Source organism: Hibiscus syriacus, unplaced genomic scaffold, assembly GCF_006381635.1.
Source record: "Hibiscus syriacus cultivar Baekdansim isolate YM2019G1 unplaced genomic scaffold, ASM638163v2 tig00111758_pilon, whole genome shotgun sequence".
NCBI lineage: Eukaryota > Viridiplantae > Streptophyta > Magnoliopsida > Malvales > Malvaceae > Hibiscus > Hibiscus syriacus.
In genome coordinates this window covers 2,408,356-2,434,480 of record NW_024063170.1, presented here as the reverse complement: position 1 = coordinate 2,434,480, position 26,125 = coordinate 2,408,356, and the positions used below count along the sequence as shown (strand labels likewise).

The following is a 26,125-nucleotide window of genomic DNA, read 5'->3' as shown; positions in this document are numbered from 1 at the left end:
TAAATAATTTTTTACCGATATTGTTATTTAAATAATAATAAAACCAATAACATCTTATTTTAATTTTATAGTAAGGTGTCACATTGTAAAATTTTCCCAATAGTCAGTCAGGAGTCGGGACTAGAAATCATGAAAAATCTTTGCACATGTCATAATCCTATTGCCTCAATCGCCGCCAAACCCCATAAGATTTCATGTCAAGCGGACTTCTAAAAGTAACCATTGGATCAATCTATGGTTAAAATGAGTATCCCAGCCCTATATAAATCAGAACGCTTTTGCTTTCATCCGCGTCTAGGAAAAAAAATAAGAGGGCAAAAGCTTTTACCACCTGACATTAGAGATAGAGCAAAGCTTTCGTGTTTTTTTAATTCTTTTCCAAAAAAGAGAGAAAAAAATCTCTCTAGGGAATGCCAGAGAGATGAGAGGAGCATCGTTGAGAACGCGCGAGTTTTGTGGTCTTTCAAAACGGTCCATCGGTGGCCGGAATTGTCACCGGAAACACGTTGAAGATGGGTGATCGATTCATTTCTCATATACAGAAAAAGGGGAAAAAAGAAAGATCTTTGGTTAATCTCATTCTCTGTTTTTAGTCGTCTGTTTCTTATAAATTATCTCTTTTGAGTGATTTCTATAGATCAAACGATCAAACGAGTTTTCTCCATAGAAAATATGAGCTTGGTTACGGAACTCTCGCCAAAGTGTATCACGCCCGATATCTTCCGACGGGGAAGAGCGTTGCCATGAAAGTTGTCGGTAAAGAAAAGGTGATTAGAGTCGGGATGATGGAGCAGATTCAGCGGGAGATTTTCGTCATGAAGATGGTGAAACATCCCAACATAGTCGATTTGCATGAAGTAATGGCGAGTAAATCCAAGATTTACTTCGCCATGAAACTCGTCCGAGGAGGCGAGCTCTTCTTTAAGATCGTCAAAGGTTGACTCAAGGAAGAAACTGCCAGAGTTTATTTCCAACAACTCATTTCCACCATCGATTTCTGCCATAGCCGCGACGTTTACCATCGTGATTTGAAGCTGGAGAATTTGCTCTTTGACGAATAAGATAACCTGAAAGTCACCGATTTTGGACTCAGTGCTTTCTCGGAACACTTAAAACAAGATGGGTTATTGTACACAACGTGTGGAACATTGACGTATGTTGCACCTGAAGTTATCTCTAAGAAGGGATATTGTTGGGAAATAAAACGAGAACTAGTAATTTCCCTATAACCAGATTATTGAGAATGCGAAATAAAAGCGGAAAAATAATACCCGAAATTGATAACGGAGTTCAGCCAATTTGCTTACGTCTCTAGACTGCTGCAGATCTTTTACTAAGAGAGAAAATTTACAGGTGTTTACAAAACACTCACTACTCACAAGAAAACTCTCTAGTATTAGGAGAAAAAAATGATTTTTGGGATGATTTAGAAGCTAAATGAGCTAAGGTATTTATAGTTGAAGGTTAAGGACTAATCTTGTAAATACCCTAAAGTGTACATTGGATAAAATATAATTAACCCAAAAATATTTTAATTAAAAAATTAGGGCACCGAATTCGGTGCCCCCTTTATTGAAAAACACCAAGCCTTTGTTGAAAAAAGCAATCGCCCCTTTTTTGACTTTTGTGTTTAAAATTCTCCCACTTGAAGACTGATTTTAATCTTTCTTTACACCTCGATCAATGCAGCAACATTTCTAGTCTTGTTATTCTAGCATGCCAACTAAAGCTGAACACAACTTCAATTTGTCACCGTCTTTGTCAATATGTCTGCCGGATTTTGAGCTCCACTAATCTTTTCAAGTTTCAAAATCCCATCTTCCAGAAGAGATGTACATTGTTCTAGAATGAAAAGACGGATTCTTCGCTAGATGGATAATACTTTGACTGTCGCAATACAAGACATTGTTTTCTTGTTTCTTGCCTAACTCTTCCAAGAAACTTTGAAGCCAGACCATCTCCTTGCTGGCTTCCGTAACATCGATATATTATGCTTCAGTTGTGGAGAGAACAACTATCTTCTGTAGTTTAGAAACCCAACTCACTGTAGTTTCTCCTAGAGTATAGACATACCCTGTAGTGCTTCTTCTGATGTAAACATTTCTGACTAAGTCAACATCTACATAGCCTGTCAGTATAGTATCTCCACCTTTGAAAAAAAGTGTTTTGTTTGTAGTACCCTGCAGATATCTGAGGATCCATTTGACAGCTTCTAGTGTACCTTGCCTGGATTATTCATATACCTGCTAACAGCTCCCACTACATGAACAACATCTGGTCTAGTACAAACCATGGCATACATCAGACTTCCAATTGTTGAGGCATACGACACCTTTACCATGTGTGTACGTTCTTCCTCCGTCTTTGGTGACTTCTCTTTGGAGAGTCTAAAATGAACACCTAAAGGTGTACTTACTGGTTTAGCATCTTGCATGTTGAACCTGGGGAGTACTTTATTGATGTACTCAGCCTGTGATAACATCAAAGTCCCCGACTTTGTGTCTCTCTTAATCCTCATCTCAAGAATATGCTTTGCAGCGCCCAAATCCTTCATAGCAAACTGCTTCGACAATTTTTACTTCAAGTTTATAATCTCTTGCATGTCTGAGCCTGCAACGAGCATGTCATCAACGTATAATAATAAAATAATGAAGTTGTTGTCGAACCTCTTGATGTAGCAACAATATCTGCTTGGCATCTGGTAAAACTACTCCTACTCATGAAACTATCAAACTTTTTGTACCACTGTCTAGCAGCTTGTTTTAAACCATACAAGCTCTTCTTCAACCTGCATACCTGAAGATATTAATTTTTTATCCATATTATTATTATTAATATTATTATTACTATTATTATTATTATTATTATTATTATTATTATTATTATTATCATCATCATTATTATTATTATTATTAAATATATATTAAACATATATATAAATAATAATTACATACCAATTACAACTGGACCGGCCCAGTTACAAACCAACCATAACCGGTCCAAATCAAACCAGAAACCCTAAACATTTGGGTTTCCAGTTAGGGTTTCCTAACCCTAATCTAAACCAGCCGCCTCATCACAACCGTTGGATATGGCACGATCCAACGGTCCAGATGGCTCCAGAGGGAAACCCTAGGGTTTGATACCCTAGGGCCACGCGGCGCCGCCCCAGTTTCCACGCGGCTGCCGACACTTTCTCGCCGCCTCCGCCGCTGCCATGTCCCGAATGAAGACTCCAGAAGATCAACGCCAGCCGTCCATGCAAGGCTACGGGGTGAGTCACCACTGGTAGTCCGGTGACTCACCGAGAGCCCTTCTTCGGACCGGTCCGACAGCTACAACGGTGGTGGCTATAAAAGCCACCACCCCATCTGCAAGAAAAAAACCAGAGAGACAAAAACAGAGACAGAACCGGAGAGAAAGAAAAAAAAACAGAGAAAGAAAAAAAAAACAACAACAAACTAAACCAACAATCTCAGTCAGCATCAACACAGCAAGGAAAAAAGAGAGAAGAGAGGAAAAAGCTTACCCTGTCATCGGAGAGCCCCAACCGTCACCGGATCTCACCGGAACCTTCGAAACACCGAAGGTACTTTTGTAGATTCGCTCCGATTGGGAGTTTTTTAGGAGGAAACAATACCGGAACCGTCATTAGGACGGTCCGATCTATCTATTAGTATAAAAAATAATTTTTCCGGCCACCGGATGCGGTGGCCGGCGGTGATAATCACGGCGGCACATGGTGGCCGACCGGTGACCGGCTTCCCTCCGGTGAGGGAAGCTAGAGAGAGGCGAGAGAGTTTTAAAACTCTCTCGGTTTAGAGAGAGAGAGGGAAATGAGAAATGAAGGCTGGCCCTTCGGGCCAGCCGGGTTTGGACCATATATAGTCCTTCCCGAACGACGTCGTTTCGGGAAGGACTATGCGCATAATTATAAAATAGTTAAATCCCGTCCGTAGTCCTCCCAACTTGTAAATTTTATATTTTGGTCACTAAACTGAATTTATAATAATTTTAATTCAGTCTTTGAATTTTAATTTATTCATTTTAGTCCTTTTTATTAAATAATATATTTAGGATAAATGACAGATTTAGTCCCTTAATTTTAATAAATAATTTTTTTAATCCCTAGTTCATATTTTTAATTTATTTTATTATAAAATTCGAATTTTAGATAATTTTATTTTGGTCACTAAATTATTAAATTAGAAAATAAAATATTTAATACCTATAATTTCAATTAATTAGGAATTAGATTTAGTTTTATTTTTATTATAATTTAGTTATTTATTTTATATGTTTTCATTTTACTGCTTAAAATATATTGTTTTAGTGATATTTTTATTTTATTATATTGTTAAATATTTTTATATATTCATAAATATACATATAATAAATAGTAATTTTTAAAAAATTTATTTTTAATATCAAAGAAAAGGACAGTCTTAATACAACTGGATGTCCTATTTTGATATTTTAAAATTAAAAATTAAACAATATTATTTATCAATATCAAAGAAAAGAGCTGTCTTAAGGTACCTAGAAGTTCTTTTCAGATATTTTTAAATAAATAAATATTTTTATATAATTTTGAAATAATAAGATTAAAAATTAAATATATTTTTTGAATTTTTAATAATAGAGACGATTTATAATTATAAAGTACCAATTTTGGGCGTTGTAGGGGTGCTAATCCTTCCCTAAACGTAATCGACCACGAATCCCTTTTTACTAAAAAGAACGAATTTTTGGTTATAAAACGCAGATCAGTTCATTTTTTTTATTGATGTTTTCTTAAAACTCTTTAAAAAAAATAATTTTTAGGTATTCGACCTACCTGATCCAAAAGGCCGATGGCGACTCTCAAATTATTTTCAAAATTATTTATTCACATCAATTTCCCCGCCAAATTTAATATTTCGTGCCCGGACGAAAACCGGTTACGACAGCTTGGCGACTCTGCTGGGGAACACTGGTCAAACTTTTAAAAATCTATTATAAATTGTCTCTATTAATTAAAAATTTATATATTTAATTCTTTCTTTTCAAATTTTTATTTATTTATTATTATAATATTTATATGTTTTATTTGCAAGTATTTTATTTCAGTATTTATTTTTCTGTTATAGGTATGAATATTTCTCCTCACACACAACACTTGCATTGCATAACATAAAACTCTATAATTGAGTTGTCCCTTTTAAGTGGGAGTGAAAGCGACGTCTTCGTGAGAATTTATTCTCCGTGTCAGACCTAGCAAGTAACTTCCGGGGTTCATATGCTCTATGTCTTCGTGAGAATTTATTCTCCGTGTCAGGCATAGAGAAATGTATCCCCTCGAATTGAACTCGATCCACTTTAGTCTGTAATGGACTAGGATTGAGGGTTAGCAGCCTAAGGGGGCACTAACATGGACAATTCGAGTACCTTTACTCCTAGATCTGAAACCCTGCATATAAAAAACCTTAGAAATTCTTCCAATCCGAAGTCATGCCGAAATTTTATCCAAAATAGGTGTACACACAGGAGAAATGAATTCTGTCTTTTCTGTTAATTTATTTATTGTTTAAATTACATGTTTATTTAAATTATTTAAATTCAGAAAAGCATGTTTAAATAAAGAATATTTATGTTTCTTTATTATGTAAACTAATTTATTTTCTTTTTGTGTGTTCTTTATTTTTCTGTTTGTATTGCATCATACAGGATAAAAGACATTGATCCTTGTGTTAATTGTCTCATTGGAAAGCCTTTATCTATGGATAAAAAGTGTTCAAGTCAAATAATTCTAAACTCAGAAGTAAGACAGTGGGCTGAGGATTTACAAAGACAAGAAGGAGACAGTCTGCAGGATGATTATGTATCTGACTTGGCCAGTTATGCTTCAGTTTCACTAAAAAGAAATGATATGCAAGATTTGCGAAGCATTTGGGAAAGTTGGGATTCAAACAAAAAATTGCAGTTTTATCAGACTTACGGAGACATCCCATATTTGCTCTATGTTGAAGTTGATGATGAATTACTCAGAGCCCTAGTTCAATTTTGGAATCCAGGGTACAATTGCTTCACTTTCAATAAGGAGGACTTGGTCCCTACTATTGAAGAATATACAACTTTGTTACATCTTGAAGGTGCTTTGGAGAATCGAATATATTCAAAGTCAATTAAAACTCAACCCTTTCGAGTTAAATTAGCAAAGATTGCCGGGGTACGAGAAGAATGGGTAGCATCCCGTACAAAACAAAAAGGCGAAAGCGAAGGCATAGCTTGGACCAACATCAGAGAACTTATTCAAAGCCATCCAGATATTAAAGTACGATTCGATCTATTTGCTCTGGGTATATATGGTATGGTCATCTTCCCAAAAGTATTGGGATATGTTGAAGCTGCAGTGGTAGACTTGTTTGAACAGCTACCGAAGAAGATTATTCCTATTCCTGCAATCCTAGCAGAGACCTTCAGATCGTTGAATGTTTGCAGAAGGTTAGGAGGTGGACGATTCTCAGGGTGTACCCAGTTGTTATATGTTTGGATCCGTAGTCATTTCTGGAGAACAGAAAAGGTTTCATACCGACGCTTTAATACGGATTATTCACCATTAAAAGAATTTCTGGAGCAGGAATGGCCGAAAGAAATTAAGAAGGATATGTGGATTAATGCCTTTAGAAATCTGCAAAGCAATGACATTGTTTGGCGAGCCCCGTGGCAAATACAAAGGGAATTCATTTACAGATGTGGTGATTACAATTGGATAATGCTGCTTGGATTATGGGGAGGAATTGGATATGCACCACTTCTGGTTATAAGACAGTATGAAGGTCGTCAATTTGTACCTGTCACTGCTGGATTACAGTCATCTGAGTTCGCATTCCACAGCAAAAATTATAAAAGAAATATCATGGAAGCCGTTACAGCTTGGAAAACAACTTTTTGTATCCGAGCTAAAGCAGCAAAAGAAATGCTAACTCCTGATTATGAAGATTGGAGATCCGTCAGAAAAAATGAAAATATTCCTCTACCAGATCAAAATGAGGATATTTCTATGGAAGATCGCATTAAGGTGGTTCCATCAGAGATTGAAATCTTGAGAGCTGAGTTTGAAGCAGAAAGAGATGGCTGGTCGAAAGAGTTAGAGCAAATGAGACAAGATAAAGCTATGTTAGGGGTTGACATTGACTTTCATTCATCACAATGTACAATGTTGAGAAAAGATAAAGAAAAAGGTGAAGATGAGTACAAAGCCTTACAGAAAAATTACCAGGAGTTATATAAATCCCGAAAATCATCAGGACCCAGCCAATCGACGGTACAGATGACCAGAGAATTGAACATCGAGAAAAGACGAGTTGAAGATCTGAAAGGAAAGAATAGCCGTCTACTCAAAAGCCTTGAGAAAGGAAAGCAAAAAATGGAAGATTTTGAGGTCAACAGAAGAGAGCGAATTATAAAACACAAGGCTGAACACCGTGAGATCATGAATGAAATACAAAGAGAAAATGATCGAGCCAAAGATTTAGAAGAGATGAAGAATGACATCTTTGTTAAATTTGAAAGTGAGAAAAATATCATGTTCAAGGGATTTGAATCTGAAATGAACCAGTTGATTGCTGAGCTTGAAGTCAGAGACCAAAAGATGGAAGAATCCAATGTTGAAAAAGAAAAATGGGAGCTAGAAAGAAAAAATTTCAACACCAGACTTGAGGTAGAGCAGGAGGTGGCTAGCAATTGGATGCAAAGATGCAGAAACAAAGATGTTCAAATCCAGAAGCTTAATCAAAGAACGCAAGAAGCACGAACAAAACTTGAAGAGGATCTGGATCAGTCTAGAAATAAAAACTCAGAGTTTAATGCTTACATTTTGCAACTTGAAGAATCATTGTTTCAGGAAAAGGTTCGTCTAGGACCTAATGATCTCAAAGAAAGTAATGAGGAAAATGCTTCACTGCGAAGACGCATTAGAGATCTTGAAAAAATTCTGCACAATTGTCAAGTCAGAATCACTGAGTTAGAGCAAACTCTTGAAGGAACAACTGAACAATGGCAAAAGTCAACTGAGTTCTATGTCGAAAGAAGTGAAGAAAGAAGCAATATGGTGTTTGAGGCCATGGTACAAATGAGCGAAGTTGCTAGATATGTTGGGGAACTAGCTGTTGAAGCCAAAATAATTGAGCATCACGTTGATCCAGTTTCTAAGTATGGAAAGAAGGTTTCATGGTTAATGAAAGAAGTTATAGAGCTTAATAGGAAAGCTATGCCTTATCTGTAGTGATGAACTATTATAAAGAAACTTTTGTATGCCGATGAAAGTTGTTCTATGACAGTTGACTTTTTGGGATCAATGTTTTTTACATACATGCATTTTGCATACATTCATCATTCATTTCATAATTTTCGCTATGAATTATTATTTTATTTATTAAGATAAAATTCATTAATTAAAATTTGAAAAAATAATATTAAAAGATTTTTCAATCGCAGTTACTCTGGCCAAAAGAGAAATACTACATCACTACGGTACTAGACAAGCTACTAAGAGAATTATGGATGATAAAATACAGCGTATTGAGGAACAGCATCATAAAGAACAAGAAGAAATGAGAATGAAGTTGGAAAAAATTGAAGCCAGTATTGCAAATTCACAAGACAGTATGATGAAGAAGATAGAGGACATGTTTAAAAGGCAGGCTATCAGTGGAAAAATGCATGAAAATCCTGTATCTTTTGATCAAGATCCTATGTATCCTTTAGGTTTTCCACCAGAACCAATTTATCATTCTGGTACTACCCCTATACAAATCAATGCTCGTACATCTGCATTACAAGAAGCCAAACCACATGAAGATCAACAAGTGGATCCTGCATCTTCAAGCAAAAATCCGCTTATATCAGATGTGAAAATAGGGGATCTTAATACTGATCATTTAATCCCAGATTTGAATGAGCTGAATGAGAAACAAAAAGTAAATGAAGAATTAACCAGACAGATCAAGAACTTAGAAGAACGAATGAAATCTGTGGAAATAACTGAATCATTCTATGGGTTTGATGCTAGTGAGTTGAGTTTGGTTCCAGACCTAATCCTCCCTATCAAGTTCAAAGCTCCCGAATTTGATAAATATAACGGTACTACATGCCCTTCATCCCACATTACTATGTTTTGTCGAAGAATGGCAGGATATGTGAAGGACGAGAAATTATTAATTCACTGCTTTCAGGATAGTTTGACAGGACCGGCTTTAAAATGGTATACTCAATTGACTAAAGCCAACATTAGATCCTGGAAAGATTTGGCTAAAGCATTTTTAGAGCAGTATCGCCATGTAACAGACATGATTCCTGATAGATGGACTCTCCAGAATTTGGAGAAAAAGAATAACGAAACATTCAGACAGTATGCCCAGAGATGGCGTGACACTGCAGCCCAAGTTCAACCACCTTTGTCAGAAAAAGAGGCCACAGTGATGTTTGTCCATACATTGAAGGCCCCTTATTTAAACCATCTAATGGGGAATGCAACCAGAAATTTTGCAGATTTGGTCATTTCTGGAGAATTAATTGAAAATGTCTTGAAAAGTGGCAAGATTGAATCAAATGATGGGTCTAGTTCCAAAAGACCTACGTACCGGAAAAAGGAGAATAAAGTCAACAATGCAAATTCTTACAGCAAAGATTCATCGAAAAGTGTTACAATAACCCAGCCAAGGGTTAAGAAAGAGGAAACAAACACTAATCGAGCAGAGTCCAGAGGATCTCGAAAGGAAAATGAAAGGTTGTCTTTTACACCTTTACCAGTACCATATGCAGAGATCTATGATTCGCTGTTAAAAGCAGATGTTATACGGCCCTATCCCTTGGTTCCCATGCAACCACCATTCCCTCCTTGGTATGATACAAAGGCACACTGTGTTTACCATGAAGGAATTACAGGACATTCTATTGAAAACTGTCTAGCATTCAAAAGGGTGGTTCAAAATTTGATCAACACTGGGAAGTTGGAATTCAATACACCATCCGCATCAAGTCATCCATTGCCAAATCATGGAGATAAAAACGTGAATGCAATTCAGGAAGAGAACAGAAAGAAAACAAAGACTGACATTTCTGAAATTAAATCTCCGTTTGTTTGGATATTCCAACAACTTTCTTTAGCCGGTATAATTCCACAACAATTCAGGCCAAAGCAGAATGAAGGCAAGAATTATTGTGAATATCATCAGGAGAAAGGGCATAAAATTCAACTATGTCTTGAGTTTAGAGATTTGGTGCAAAAATTGATGAACAACAGAGAAATAGAATTCTTTGAAGAAGAACCCGGGAAAAAAGAAGATGATGTTTGCTCATCAGAGGATTCTAAACCAAATCAAAGAATAAATGATCCTGTGATCATTAATGTGAAATCATCCACGGTGATTCCTACACCAATAAGGCCAAAAGTAGTTATTACCACTCCTCTACCATTTCCATACAAAGATACCCGCAGGGTACCTTGGAATTATACTACCAATGTTTCAATGGTAGGAGGATCTGTTTCTCTAGAAAAAACAGAAGAGAAAATACAAAGTCTGAGTACAACATCAACGTCCGAAGCAGTGAGCGAAGTCGGTTTCTTTACGAGAAGTGGGAGATGTTACTCTCCCGAAACATCTAATGCTTCAGAACAAGTGAAAGCAAAAGGAAAAGCCATGGCAATACCTCAGAAGGTATTTGAGGATGAATCCCTTCCAGCATTCAATGAGCCTGTGACAGAAAAACAAGCTCAAGAATTTTTAAAATTCTTGAAACATAGTGAGTATAGTGTGGTTGAACAACTACACAAACAACAAGCGAGAATTTCTATTCTTGATCTATTGATGAATTCAGAAGCACATAGAAATGCTTTGATGAAAATTCTCAATCAAACATTCATCCCTGAAGATATATCCCTCAATAAACTTGACAGAATTGTGGGACATATAGCTGCTGACAATTACATAACATTCACGGATGATGAAATACCAGAAGGCGAAATGGGGTCAGTAAAAGCTTTGAACATCACGACACATTGTCATGGTCATGTGTTGCCAGGAGTATTGATTGACAATGGGTCTGCTCTCAATTTGATGCCTCTAGTCACACTTCAAAGAATGCCTCTGGATCAATCACACATGAAGAGTTATCAGAATGTGGTGCGAGCATTTGATGGCACTCAAAAAGAAGTGCTTGGGAAAATGGAAATACCGTTGTTAATCGGCCCAGTCGTGTACAATATTGATTTTGTGGTGATGGACATCCACCCCACATATAATTGTCTATTAGGGAGGCCATGGATTCATTCAGCAGGAGCCGTTCCTTCTTCATTACATCAGAAATTGAAATTTGTTGTTGATGGACAACTAATATACGTCAGTGCTGAAGAAGAAATCATTGCGTCTGTAACAAGCGATGTTCCATATATCGACACCAATGATGAGGCTCTTGAATGCTCTTTTCGAGCTCTTAAATTTGTAAATGCAACCTTTATTGCAGAAGGAAGCCAAATTCCATATCCCAGATTGTCTGATTGCACCAAGATGATGGTACAACAAACTTTAGGCATCGGAGCTAAAACTGGGAGAGGTCTAGGAAAGAATCTTCAAGGGATTTTAGTTCCTGTCAGTATAAAGATGAAAAAAGACCGTTTTGGGCTAGGGTTTAAGCCCAATCTTCAGCAAAAGAACAAAGAGATGAAAAGAAGATGTGAAGACAGAAAGGCAAAATTGAAAGGAGGAGAAATCCTTTGGAAACACATGTCTTTCCCACAGTTGAAGACCACATTCAGATCAGGGGGAACAATTAATGTGGAACAGCAGCTTGTTGAAGCCTTTAAAGAAGAAAAGTTGACGAAAGATCAAGATATAGTTGAAGAAGCTATGAATGGATTATTTATCAACATGATCACAAATGACAACAAGACTGGCAAGTACTTGGATAAGATTCGCCCATGTTTTCCTGGAGAAACACTCACCAATTGGATCGCTGAAGATCTTCCTATAGTTTTTAATATTAATACAGAGTAATATTCAGAACTAATCTTTATGTTTAGCTCAAAAATATGAAAACTTTTTGTTATCTTGTAAAAGAAATTATGTTAAATATAAGGAATTTTCTTTAAAATTTTCAGATGGCAATCATTCTTTACATTTTATTACATTTTTACATTTCATAAATTTACTATATTCTTTCGTAAATATGTCCGATTTAAATTTGCAGGTGTCACAGTGTTAATAACATGTGTATTCCTAAATTTAATCCAGTGATAAATTTAGAGCATCCTATATGTCTGGAAGAAATCAATGGTTGTGAGGATGAACTGGAATGTGATGTTCCTACTGAATTATTAAGATTGGTAGAAAAAGAAGACAAACAAATTTTACCCCACAAAGAAGAGGTTGAGACTGTGAATTTGGGAACAGATGAAGAAATAAAAGAGGTGAAAATTGGTACTACTCTGACAATACAGATAAAACAAGAATTGATAAATCTCCTTCAAGAGTTCAAAGATATATTTGCCTGGTCTTATCAGGATATGCCTGGTTTGAGCACAGATATAGTGATACACAAGCTTCCAATCAATCCAGAATATAAACCGGTTCAACAAAAGCTCAGAAGAATGAGGCCAGAAATGTTGTTGCAAATCAAAGAAGAAGTGATGAAACAGATCAATGCAGGTTTCCTACAGGCAGCTAAATACCCAGAATGGGTAGCCAACATTGTTCCCGTACCAAAGAAAAATGGAAAAGTTCGAATGTGCGTGGATTACAGAGATCTCAACAAAGCTAGTCCGAAAGATAGCTTTCCCTTACCCCACATAGACACATTGGTGGACAATACTGCAGGGCATGCATGGTTTTCATTTATGGATGGCTTTTCAGGATATAATCAGATAAAAATGAATCCTGAAGACATGGAAAAAACAACATTTATAACCATGTGGGGCACATTCTGTTATAAAGTGATGCCATTTGGATTGAAAAATGCAGGGGCAACATATCAAAGAGCCATGGTAACTTTGTTTCATGACATGATGCACAAAGAGATTGAAGTATATGTAGATGACATGATTGCCAAATCCAGAACTGAAGAAGAACATATTCAAAATCTGAGAAAGCTTTTCCAGAGGTTGAGGAAGTATCAATTAAAGCTCAACCCCGCAAAATGCACTTTTTGGGTAACTTCTGGAAAACTTTTGGGATTTGTGGTCAGCAAAAAAGGAATTGAGATTGATCCAGATAAAGTCAAAGCAATTCAAGATCTTCCACCACCCAATACAAAAAAAGAAGTTCGAGGCTTTTTGGGAAGATTAAATTATATATCTCGATTCATTTCTCAATTAACTGACAAATGTGATCCAGTGTTCAAATTACTTCGAAAGAACAATCCTGAAGTCTGGAATGAAGAATGTCAAGAAACTTTGGATATTATTAAGAAATATTTATCCAATGCCCCAATTTTAGTATCACCAATGCCTGATAGACCATTAATTCTCTACTTGACGGTCTTCGAAAATTCGATGGGATGTGTACTAGGACAGCATGATGAATCAGGAAGGAAAGAAAAAGCTATTTATTATCTGAGCAAGAAATTTACTGATTGTGAAGTTCGATATCCACCAATACAAAAATTATGTTGTGCTTTGGTGTGGGCTACTCGAAGACTCAGACAATATATGTTATACCATACTACTTGGTTGATATCAAAACTTGATCCTTTGAAATTCTTAATGGAATCACCAGCTTTGACAGGCAGAATGGCTAGATGGCAGATGTTATTATCTGAGTTTGATATTGTCTATGTCAACCAAAAAGCGATAAAAGGAAGTGTCATAGCTGATTTTCTGGCCAGTCGTGTATCAAATGATTATCAGCCTTTGAACTTTAATTTTCCCGATGAAGATCTGTTGTGCATATCCATGAATGAAGAAGTCAGAACAAATGATGAATTTGCAACTTGGAAGCTTTATTTTGACGGAGCATCTAATGCTTTGGGACGAGGAATTGGGGCAGTGTTAATTTCTCCAGAAAATGTTTATTATCCCTTTACAAGTAGACTGGAGTTCTTTTGCACCAATAACATGGCGGAATATGAAGCTTGTGTCATGGGATTGAAAGCAGCTATAGAAAGAAAAATCAAATTTCTCAAGATATATGGAGATTCATCGTTGGTGGTGTATCAATTACGAGGAGAATGGGAAACAAAAGATCCCAAATTGTTGGAATATCGAAATTTTACCCTCGAATTAGTGAAAGAATTTGAGAAAGTTACCTTCAATTATCTCCCTCGAGAAGAAAATCAAATGGCAGATGCTTTGGCTACATTAGCTGCTATGTTTCAGGCAACTAAGAAAGTTGATATGATGCCAATCAAAATGCAAGTGTATGAAATTCCTGCACATTGTTATAGTGTGGAAGAAGAGGTAGATGATAAACCATGGTATCATGATATCCTGCAATATATCAAAAATCAAAGTTATCCACCAAATGCATCAGAAATTGATAAAAGAACCTTGAGAAGAATGGCTGCTGGATATTTTCTTGATGGAGAGATTATGTATAGAAGAAGCAATGATCAAATGCTATTGAGATGTTTAAATACCAGTGAAGCTCGAAATGTCATTGAAGAAGTACACAGTGGAATATGTGGAACACATGCAAATGGTCTTTCTATGGCCAGAAAAATAATGAGATATGGATACTATTGGGCTACTATGTACACAGATTGCATTGATTATGCAAGGAAATGTCATAAATGCCAGATATATGCAGACAAGATTCATGTACCCCCATCTCCTTTACATGTAATGACAGCACCCTGGCCATTTTCTATGTGGGGAATAGATGTCATTGGGGCAATCACACCAAAAGCATCGAATGGACATTGTTTCATCCTTGTGGCAATTGATTATTTTACCAAATGGGTTGAAGCTGCTTCATACACCAATATTAAGAGGTCCACAGTCTGCAAATTCATAAAGAAAGAGATAGTTTGTCGATATGGCCTACCAGAGAGGATCGTTACAGATAATGCTCTGAACCTGAATAACAAAATGATGACCGAACTTTGTGCACAGTTTAAGATCAAACATTCAAATTCAGTGGCATATCGTCCAAAGATGAATGGGGCAGTTGAAGCAGCAAATAAGAACATCAAGAGAATCATTACAAAGACTACTGAAACTTACAAAGATTGGCACGAGAAGTTATCTTTTGCTCTATATGCATACCGAACTACTGTTCGAACATCTACTGGGGCAACACCGTTTTCTTTAGTCTACGGGATGGAAGCAGTCTTACCAATTGAAGTTGAGATTCCATCGCTTCGAATATTAAGAGAAACAAAATTGGATGAATCTGAATGGATCCAATCTAGAGTTGATCAATTGAACCTTATTGAGGAAAAAAGATTGAAAGCTATTTGCCATGGACAGATGTATCAAAAACGGATGATGAAGTCTCATGATAAGAAAGTACATCCAAGAGAATTCCAAGAGGGTGATCTAGTACTAAAAAAGATCTTGCCTATACATAAAGATTTCCGTGGGAAATGGATGCCTAATTGGGAAGGGCCATACGTTGTGAAAAAGGCCTTTTTCGGAAGAGCGTTGATCTTGGCAGAAATGGATGGAAAAATTCTGAAAAATCCAATAAACTCGGATTCTGTCAAGAAATATTATGCTTGAAAAAAAAATAAAAAAAAAATAAAAAAAAAAAGAAAAAAGAAAAAAGGGGGGTCAAGGTGAAAACCCGCAAATGGCATCTTGTAACCAAAGGAAGGATCTGAGTTGAAAACCTGAAAAGGCGGCTCAAATGCAGTTTGATATTAGGCATCTGGCAATTGAACTCTCTTAAGATTTTGACAGTTTGGGAGAAACTTCACATCTACAAGCATTTTGACAACGTTTGAGATCTTCCAGACAAAAGCTTACATCATTACTCTAAATTGTGTCAACTTGATTAATTTCGAAATACTTATGCTTATAATTTGTTGAGACATTTGAATTTTTATTATTCTTATGCTTGCCATAACTTTGAATACAATTATATCTATTTCAAGTTCAATTTATTTGAGATTCAATTTATTTTTGGAAATTCAATTTATTCTTTTCTATTGAATTAACATAATTTTGAAATAATTTAAAGATTTCTGAATATCACTTTATGTTAATACTTTTGAATACATGGAATACAAAGTAAGCAAATCATCACTAGCTTAAAGTCATGAACATCAAGATTATTACACGGGATCCTATCTACAACAAGGTTAAATTTGCCAAATCTACTCATCAATTGCTCCAATCGATCACCATTCAGTTTTTGCACATCTGTTTTCAAAGATATACTAAGACAGTAGAAGGCAACTTTTGTAGCATTGATTCCAGCAAAAAGAAACAAGACATTGATATCACTAGGAAACATGTCTCTATACAGATCCTTGTATATGGTTTTTTTAGGAAACCTAGAAGCATTTCCACATCATCAGGTTCAAGTGGAGTAACTTTATTCCTTCCAAAATATACTAGATTCCATTTTCAGCACTCATCAAGAACATACTTCTGGACACTCGAAGGTGGTTAATTGTCATAAGCTTCAAAAGCCTTACAGATACTTTCTATCAATTTGGCACTTCCTGTACATGTTTATAAACCGTTCAACTTTGTTCTTGGATCCCATGAAAGCCATCATTTCCTTGTCAATGGAAAAGCATTAGCACATGGAGGAAGCAGAATAAAAGAAAAATCTATTCTTAATTGGCAGAATTATGAATATAACCCTTTTCAGTGTAGTAGCATGGAAATACTTCGAATCTACAAATTCTGGCTCTACATCAAATAAGTGTTGTGATATCATAGACCAATCATTGAATTTGGAAGATGAATTTGTCAATAGCATCTTCTGGAAGTGTTCTTTGAGTTATATGATCTGGTTAGACAGAACCAATCATTGAATTTGGAAGATGAATTTGCTCAATAGCATCTTCTGGAAGTGTTCTTTGAGTTATCTGATCTGGATTGGCAGAACCAATCATTGAATTTGGAAGATGAATTTGTCAATAGCATCTTCTGGAAGTGTTCTTTGAGTTATATGATCTGGTTAGACAGAACCAATCATTGAATTTGGAAGATGAATGTGTTCATAGCATCTTCTGGAAGTGTTCTTTGAGTTATCTGATCTGATTCAGTAGGAACCTCAGAACCTATCGTTGGAATTGAAAGATGAACTGCATGATCATTTTCATTAAGAAGCTTATTTTCAAGTTTCTTCTGCTTCTTCCTTTTCAAAAATCATAGCCCAAATTTTGCCTTTGCTTGTAATTGGGATCATTGCATAATGACTTCCTATCTTTTACTAGAAGAAGTACATCAGCAGCCTTAGTCATTTAAGCAGCACATATAAAATTTGCCAATTCTGCAATTGATGAATTTGGACCACATCTTACATGGCTATTGAAGTTTCAGCCTTTGAGAATCCCATTTTTGTCAAGTATAACAGTTTATTCTCCTCATCAGAATCAGAATTCAAGATTTCTCGGTATTAAAAGAACTATCGATATCTGTGAAATCATCTTGAAAGGTCACTTCATAATCAGATGAATTGTTATCAGAATCAACATGTTGCCTGAATGCAAGCTTTTCAAGAGCCTATACTATTGAGTTTTATTCTCAAGAGGTTTTGTGACATTATATCTACATCTACATTTGTCAAAGATGATAGATTCTTTGTTTTGAAGAAGAAAGATCTATTGGGTTTTTACAATTGAAGAAATACTCAATTCACCAATCTGAAATCAAATAACATAAAATTCATGCATCATATTTTAGGTGTTTACAAAAATAGGTGCATTTTCATTCATTTTTATTCTTGTTGAATTTTTAACAGGAATTTCAAAGATTTTAGCAAAGATTCAAATCTATCATTTGATAGATTATCTTTGCCAGGTAAAGTTCATAATGAGAAGAACTCATCTGAAGAAGGAAGAAGAAGTTCATAATGAGAAGAATTTGTTCAACCTTTTACCTGAATTCATCAAATTGATGGATTATCTTTTCCAGAGAAGGTTCATAATGAGAAGAACTCATCTGAAGAAGGAAGAAGAAGTTCATAATGAGAAGAATTTGTTCAACCTTTTACCTAAATTCATCAAATTGATGGATTATCTTTTCCAGAGAAAGTTCATAATGAGAAGAACTTATCTGAAGAAGGAAGAATAAGTTCATAATGAGAAGAATTTGTTCAACCTTTTTTCTGAATTCATCAAGTTGATGGATTATCTTTGCCAGGTAGAGTTCATAATGAGAAGAACTCGTCATCTGAAGAAGGAAGAAGAAGTTCATAATGAGAAGAACTTGTTCAATCTTTTGCCTGAATTCATCAAGTTGATGGATTATCTTTGCCAGGTAGAGTTCATAATGAGAAGAACTCGTCATCTGAAGAAGGAAGAAGAAGTTCATAATGAGAAGAACTTGTTCAATCTTTTGCTTGAATTCATCATTTGATGGATCAACATTGCAGGTAGAGTTCATAATGAGAAGAACTCGTCATCTGAAGAAGGAAGAAGAAGTTCATAATGAGAAGAACTTGTTCAATCTTTTGCTTGAATTCATCATTTGATGGATCATCATCCCCAGCAGAAAGTTCATAATGAGAAGAACTCATCTGAAGAAAGAGAAGAATTTATTCAATATTTCCATCATATTTTAGGTGTTTACAAAAATAGGTGCATTTTCATTCATTTTTATTCTTGTTGAATTTTTAACAGGAATTTCAAAGATTTTAGCAAAGATTCAAATCTATCATTTGATAGATTATCTTTGCCAGGTAAAGTTCATAATGAGAAGAACTCATCTGAAGAAGGAAGAAGAAGTTCATAATGAGAAGAATTTGTTCAACCTTTTACCTGAATTCATCAAATTGATGGATTATCTTTTCCAGAGAAGGTTCATAATGAGAAGAACTCATCTGAAGAAGGAAGAAGAAGTTCATAATGAGAAGAATTTGTTCAACCTTTTACCTGAATTCATCAAATTGATGGATTATCTTTTCCAGAGAAAGTTCATAATGAGAAGAACTTATCTGAAGAAGGAAGAATAAGTTCATAATGAGAAGAATTTGTTCAACCTTTTTTCTGAATTCATCAAGTTGATGGATTATCTTTGCCAGGTAGAGTTCATAATGAGAAGAACTCGTCATCTGAAGAAGGAAGAAGAAGTTCATAATGAGAAGAACTTGTTCAATCTTTTGCCTGAATTCATCAAGTTGATGGATTATCTTTGCCAGGTAGAGTTCATAATGAGAAGAACTCGTCATCTGAAGAAGGAAGAAGAAGTTCATAATGAGAAGAACTTGTTCAATCTTTTGCTTGAATTCATCATTTGATGGATCAACATTGCAGGTAGAGTTCATAATGAGAAGAACTCGTCATCTGAAGAAGGAAGAGAAGTTCATAATGAGAAGAACTTGTTCAATCTTTTGCTTGAATTCATCATTTGATGGATCATCATCCCCAGCAGAAAGTTCATAATGAGAAGAACTCATCTGAAGAAAGAGAAGAATTTATTCAATATTTCCATCATGATCAAAGTAAAGTCAAAATGGATAAAAAATTTTATTATCTTTTCATCTTTGCCCTATTCTTGTTAACACAAGAATGAGCAAAGAGGGGCAGCTGAAGATATTAATTTTTTATCCATATTATTATTATTAATATTATTATTACTATTATTATTATTATTATTATTATTATTATTATCATTATTATTATTATTATTATTATTAAATATATATTAAACATATATATAAATAATAATTACATACCAATTACAACTGGACCGGCCCAGTTACAAACCAACCATAACCGGTCCAAATCAAACCAGAAACCCTAAACATTTGGGTTTCCAGTTAGGGTTTCCTAACCCTAATCTAAACCAGCCGCCTCATCACAACCGTTGGATCTGGCACGATCCAACGGTCCAGATGGCTCCAGAGGGAAACCCTAGGGTTTGATACCCTAGGGTTTGATACCCTAGGGCCACGCGGCGCAGCCCCAGTTTCCACGCGGCTGCCGACACTTTCTCGCCGCCTCCGCCGCTGCCACGTCCCGAATGAAGACTCCAGAAGATCAACGCCAGCCGTCCATGCAAGGCTACGGGGTGAGTCACCACTGGTAGTCCGTGACTCACCGAGAGCCCTTCTTCGGACCGGTCCGACAGCTACAACGGTGGTGGCTATAAAAGCCACCACCCCATCTGCAAGAAAAAAAACCAGAGAGACAAAAACAGAGACAGAACCGGAGAGAAAGAAAAAAAAAACAGAGAAAGAAAAAAAAAAAAAAAAAAAAACAACAAACTAAACCAACGATCTCAGTCAGCATCAACACAGCAAGGAAAAAAAAGAGAAGAGAGGAAAAAGCTTACCCTGTCATCGGAGCCCCAACCGTCACCCGATCTCACCGGAACCTTCGAAACACCGAAGGTACTTTTGTAGATTCGCTCCGATTGGGAGGTTTTTAGGAGGAAACATACCGGAACCGTCATTAGGACGGTCGATCTATCTATTAGTATAAAAATAATTTTTCCGGCCACCGGATGCGGTGGCCGGCGTGATAATCACGGCGGCACATGGTGGCCGACCGGTGACCGGCTTCCCTCCGGTGAGGGAAGCTAGAGAGAGGCGAGAGAGTTTTAAAACTCTCTCGGTTTAGAGAGAGAGAGGGAAATGAGAAATGAAGGCTGGCCCTTCGGGCCAGCCGGGTTTGGACCATATATAGTCCTTCCCGAACGACGTCGTTTCGGGAAGGACTATGCGCGTAATATAAAATAGTTAAATCCCGTCCGTAGTCCTCCCAACTTGTAAATTTATATTTTGGTCACTAAACTGAATTATAATAATTTTAATTCAGTCTTTGAATTTTAATTTTATTCATTTTAGTCCTTTTTATTAAAATAATATATTTAGGATAAATGACAGATTTAGTCCTTAATTTTAATAAATAATTTTTTAATCCCTAGTTCATATTTTTAATTTATTTTATTATAAAATTCGAATTTTAGATAATTTTATTTTGGTCACTAAATTATAAATTAGAAATAAAATATTTAATACCTATATTTCAATTAATTAGGAATTAGATTAGTTTTATTTTATTATAATTTAGTTATTTATTTTATATGTTTTCATTTTACTGCTTAAAATATATGTTTTAGTGATATTTTATTTTATTATATTGTTAAATATTTTTATATATTCATAAATATACATATAATAAATAGTAATTTTTAAAAAATTATTTTTAATATCAAAGAAAAGGACAGTCTTAATACAACTGGATGTCCTATTTTGATATTTTAAAATTAAAAATTAAACAATATATTATCAATATCAAAGAAAAGAGTGTCTTAAGGTACCTAAAAGTTCTTTTCAGATATTTTTAAATAAATAAATATATTTATATAATTTTGAAATAATAAGATTACAAATTAAATATATTTTTTGAATTTTTAATAATAGAGACGATTTATAATTAAAAAGTACCAATTTTGGGCGTTGTAGGGGTGTTAATCCTTCCCTAAACGTAATCGACCACGAATCCCTTTTTACTAAAAAGAACGAATTTTTGGTTATAAAACGCAGATCAGTTCATTTTTTTTATTGATGTTTTCTTAAAACTCTTTAAAAAAAATAATTTTTAGGTATTCGACCTACCTGATCCAAAGGCCGATGGCGACTCTCAAATTATTTTCAAAATTATTTATTCACATCAATTTCCCCGCCAAATTTAATATTTCGTGCCCGGACGAAAACCGGTTACGACAATACCAGTTTTTTCTTACCTTCCTCTATGAAGCCTTTTGACTGTCTCATATAGATTTCTTCCTCCAAATCACCATGAAGGAAAGTTGTCTTTACATCTAACTGCTCAAGATGTAAATTCTCCGCAGCTACAATTTTCAACACCAGTATGATTGTAGACAGTTTTACGACTGGAGAGAAAATTTCATTGTAATCAATACCTTCTTTTTGCTGAAAACCTTTGACAATCAATCTTGCTTTGTAGCGTTTGCTCCCATCGTGTTCTTCTTTGATCATGTAAATCCACTTGTTGTGGAGCGCTTTCTTGCCTGGTGGTAATTCAGCTAATTCCCACGTTTAATTTGACATAAGCGAGACCATTTCATCTTTCATGGAAGACTCCCACTTGACTGAATTATCCACCTGCATTGTTTCATCATAGCACTCTGGTTCACCATTCTCAGCTAGAAGCAAGTAGTGCAAAGAAAGCGAATAACGTTGTGTTGGTTTAGGAATTCTGGAGGAGCTTCTCAGTTCTGATGTGCTTGGTTCTTCTTGAACTGCTTTAGGACTGATCTGAACATCATTTCCAGAAATCTCCTCGAACTCAGCAAATTCCTTTTTTCAGCTTCAGTGTTGGAGCTGCTTGATTTTATGGTTGACATGTCTTTGTACATCACATTTTCATTGAAAATGATATCTCTGCTTCTGATGATCTTTCGATTTTTGTAATCCCAAAACCGGTAACGAACTCATCACCACCATAATCAAAAGATATATTTGTTGGACTTGGCATCAAGTTTACTTCTTTCAGTAGAATTTATGTGTACATAAAAAATACAACCAAACACTCTTAAGTGTGAAATGTTTATTTCTTTCTTGCTCCAAACTTTCTCTGGTATTCCACCATCCAAGGGAACTGAGGGCCCATGGTTGATCAGGTAAGCTGCAGTGTTGATAGCTTCAGCCCATAGCAATTTGGGCAAGCCGACATGTATCCTCATGCTTCTGGCACGTTCATTTAGAGTTCTGTTCATGCGCTCTGCTACGCTATTATGTTGCGGTGTCATGGGAACTGTTGTCTCCATCTTGATCCCATTGTTTGCGCAAAAATCTCTGAATCTACTGTTTCTATACTCTCCTCCATTTTCAGACCTCAATCGCATAACTTTCAAGTCAATCTCATTTTCCACCATGGCCTTATATTTTCTGAAGGTATGAAAGACTTCTGATTTCTTCTTCAAAAAATAAACCTACACCTTCCTTGTAGAATCATCGATGAAGGTGACATAATATATTGAACCTGCAAGGGATGGAACTGGTGATGGTCCCCATATATCAGTATAAACAAACTATAACTTTTCTGCCTTGGGTGTCTTGCCAATCTTTGCAAAGCTGACTTTCTTTTGTTTGCCAAATATGCAATCTTCGCATAGTTCGACATCTACATTCTTTAGATCCGACAACTTCTCTTTTGATAAAAGCGTCATCATCCCTTTTTCGCTCATATGGCCAAGCCTTTGGTGCCATAGTTTTGATTTTCCATCAGTATCTGTGGATGCAATGATATTCTCTAAATTTGAGGTTACATAGAGAGTATCAGTCTTCTTACCAGGAGCAATAACGAGTGCTCCTTTGGTAATATTCCATTCACAGCTTGAAAATGTTGTGCTATATATTTCTCCATCAAGCTGTCCTATAGAAATCAAATTTCTTTTGAGGTCAGGAATATGTCTCACTCCTTTCAGCTTCCAGGTGGTCTGGTTTGACAACTTTAATCGGATGTCTCCTTTTTCGACGATCTTCAAGGTTTCATCATCAGCTAGATGAACCTTCCCAAAATCACCACTGGCATAGTTCTCCATGATTTCTTGGCATAGGGTAGAGTGGAAAGATGCCCCTGAATCCAAGATCCATGATTCAATTAGACGTTGATGCTTAGAATCATGGCATCACCTGTCTCCTCTGTCATGTTGGTAGATTCCTGTATGCCAGTATCTTTCTTCGGTGCTCGACAATCTTTTTTAAAGTGACCCTTCTTACCACAATTATAACAGGTAAAATCTTTTTTTTCCCGTTCTTGATTTTCTCTTTCTGGATTTAGATCTTCCACAATTTGAATTTCTTTATGAAGTTCTCCCTCTAGACTCCGTGTGCAAGGCTGAGGAGGTTGATGCTTCACCCGATTCTCTCCGTCGAATTTCTTTGCTCAATACCAGATCCCAAACATCGTCGAATTTCAATTTATTGTTTCCCGACGAGCTGTTGACTGCTGTAATAATAGCATTCCAACTATCTGGTAGAGATGATAAGAGAATTAAAGCTCGAACTTCATCATCGAATTCAATTTCCATAGAACTCAACTGGGTTGTGATTGTGTTGAGTTCATTTAGGTGTTGAGCCACTGATGGCCCTTCTTCCATCCGCAAATTAAATAATCGCCTCATCAAATGAACTTTGTTTGAGGCCGATGGCTTCTCATACATACTTGAGAGAGCCGCCATAAGACCCACCATTGTCTTTTCCTTTGCTTTGTTGAAAGCAACATTGCGGGATAACGTCAGTCGGATAATTCCGAGGGCTTGTCTGTCGAGAAAAGCCCAATCTTCATTCTTCATGCCCTCTGGTTGCTTTCCTGAGAGAGGTTGATATAGATTTTTCTGGTATAGAAAATCTTCAATCTGCATCTTCCAAAAGCTAAAGTCTACACCATCGAACTTTTTAATTTTCACCTTCCCTTCGCTTGCAGCTATCGCTCGCACTCGAATCTGGTTTCTTTTGGATCGTTTCTGATAATTCTTGCGAACCATCGTGTATTAGAACACCTTCATCGACAAATTCATATCGTCGACAAATTTTTTACTATTAATAAAATTTACTATCAAAAGCTCTGATACCAGTTGTTGGGAAATAAAACGAGAACGAGTAATTTACCTATAACCAGATTAGTGAGAATGCGAAATAAAAGCGGAAAAATAATACCCGAAATTGATAACAGAGTTCAGCCAAATTGCTTACGTCTCCGAACTGCTGCAGATCTTTTACTAAGAGAGAAAATTTACAGGTGTTTACAAAATACTCACTACTCACAAGAAAGCTCTCTAATATTGAGAGAAAAAAATGATTTTTGGGATAATTTAGAAGCTAAATGAGCTAGGGTATTTATAGTTGAAGCTTAAGGACTAATCTTATAAATACCCTAAAGTGTGCAGTGGCTAAAATGTAATTAACCTAAAAAAATTTTAATTAAAAATTCGATGCCCCATTTGTTAAAAAACACCAAGCCTTTGTTGAAAAAAGACATGCGTCCCTCTTTCTGACTTTTGCGTTTAACAGATACGACGAATCTAAAGCGGATATTTGGTCTTGTGGGTTGATTCTTTATGTTCTTGCTGGGTTTTACCATTTCAAGACGATAACTTGGTGGCAATGTATAGAAAGATTTACAGAGGAGATTTCAAGTGTCATCTATGGTTTTCCCCTAAAGCTCGCAGGTTAATCACAGAGCTTTTAGATCCTAATCCAAGTTCACGAATCACTATATCAAAGATCATGGGCTCCTCTTGATTAAACAAAAAAAACAATCCCCCGATCCGTTAGGACCAAGGAAGAGCTTGAATTCGAAGCTTTCAATGGCGACAAATCATCAAAGCCCGAGACTTTGAACGCCTTTCACATCATTTCTTTGTCTCAAGGATTCGATTTGTCGTCGTTGTTTGAAGAGAAGAAAAGGGAAGAGAAAGAGGAGCTTAGATTCGCCACGATGAGGCTGGCGAGCAGCGTCATATCGAGACTAGAAGAGGTGGCCAAGTCGGTGAAGTTCAACGTCAAGAAAAGCGAATCAAGAGTGAGATTGCAGGGTCAAGAATGTGGGAGGAATGGAAGATTAACTATTGTTGCTGACATATTTGTCGTCACGCCGTCGTTTCTGGTGCTGGAAGTTAAAAAAGACAACGTCGATACACTCGAGTACAACCAGTTTTGCAGTAAAGAGTTCCGACCAGCGCTTAAGGACATCGTTTGGACGTCGCCTGCTGAGAATCCGACACCCGCTTAATTTAACTTCTTCAGAATTTGATAAACTGAGGACGCCATGTTCTTTTAGTCACATCATTTCCATCATGTTTACGTAGTGTTTTGATTACTAGGAATTATGTAAAGACTAAGGGTATTTACTTAAAAATATTTTTGAAAAAATATTTTCTCATTTTTTTAATAAAAATATTTTTTGAAAAATATTTTTCTCATTTTTTAATATTTGGTTGGAAGAAAACAGATCGAACAATGTAAAATATATTTTTGATCAATAATTTTTTTATATTTTC

The 26,125-nt window shown here is 35.9% G+C and overlaps 1 pseudogene; it reads left to right on the top strand.

The window, feature by feature from the left end:
* The first annotated feature begins 421 nt into the window (after nt 1-421).
* Nucleotides 422-25,895, top strand: LOC120169361 (annotated as a pseudogene).
* Nucleotides 25,896-26,125: the final 230 nt, after the last annotated feature.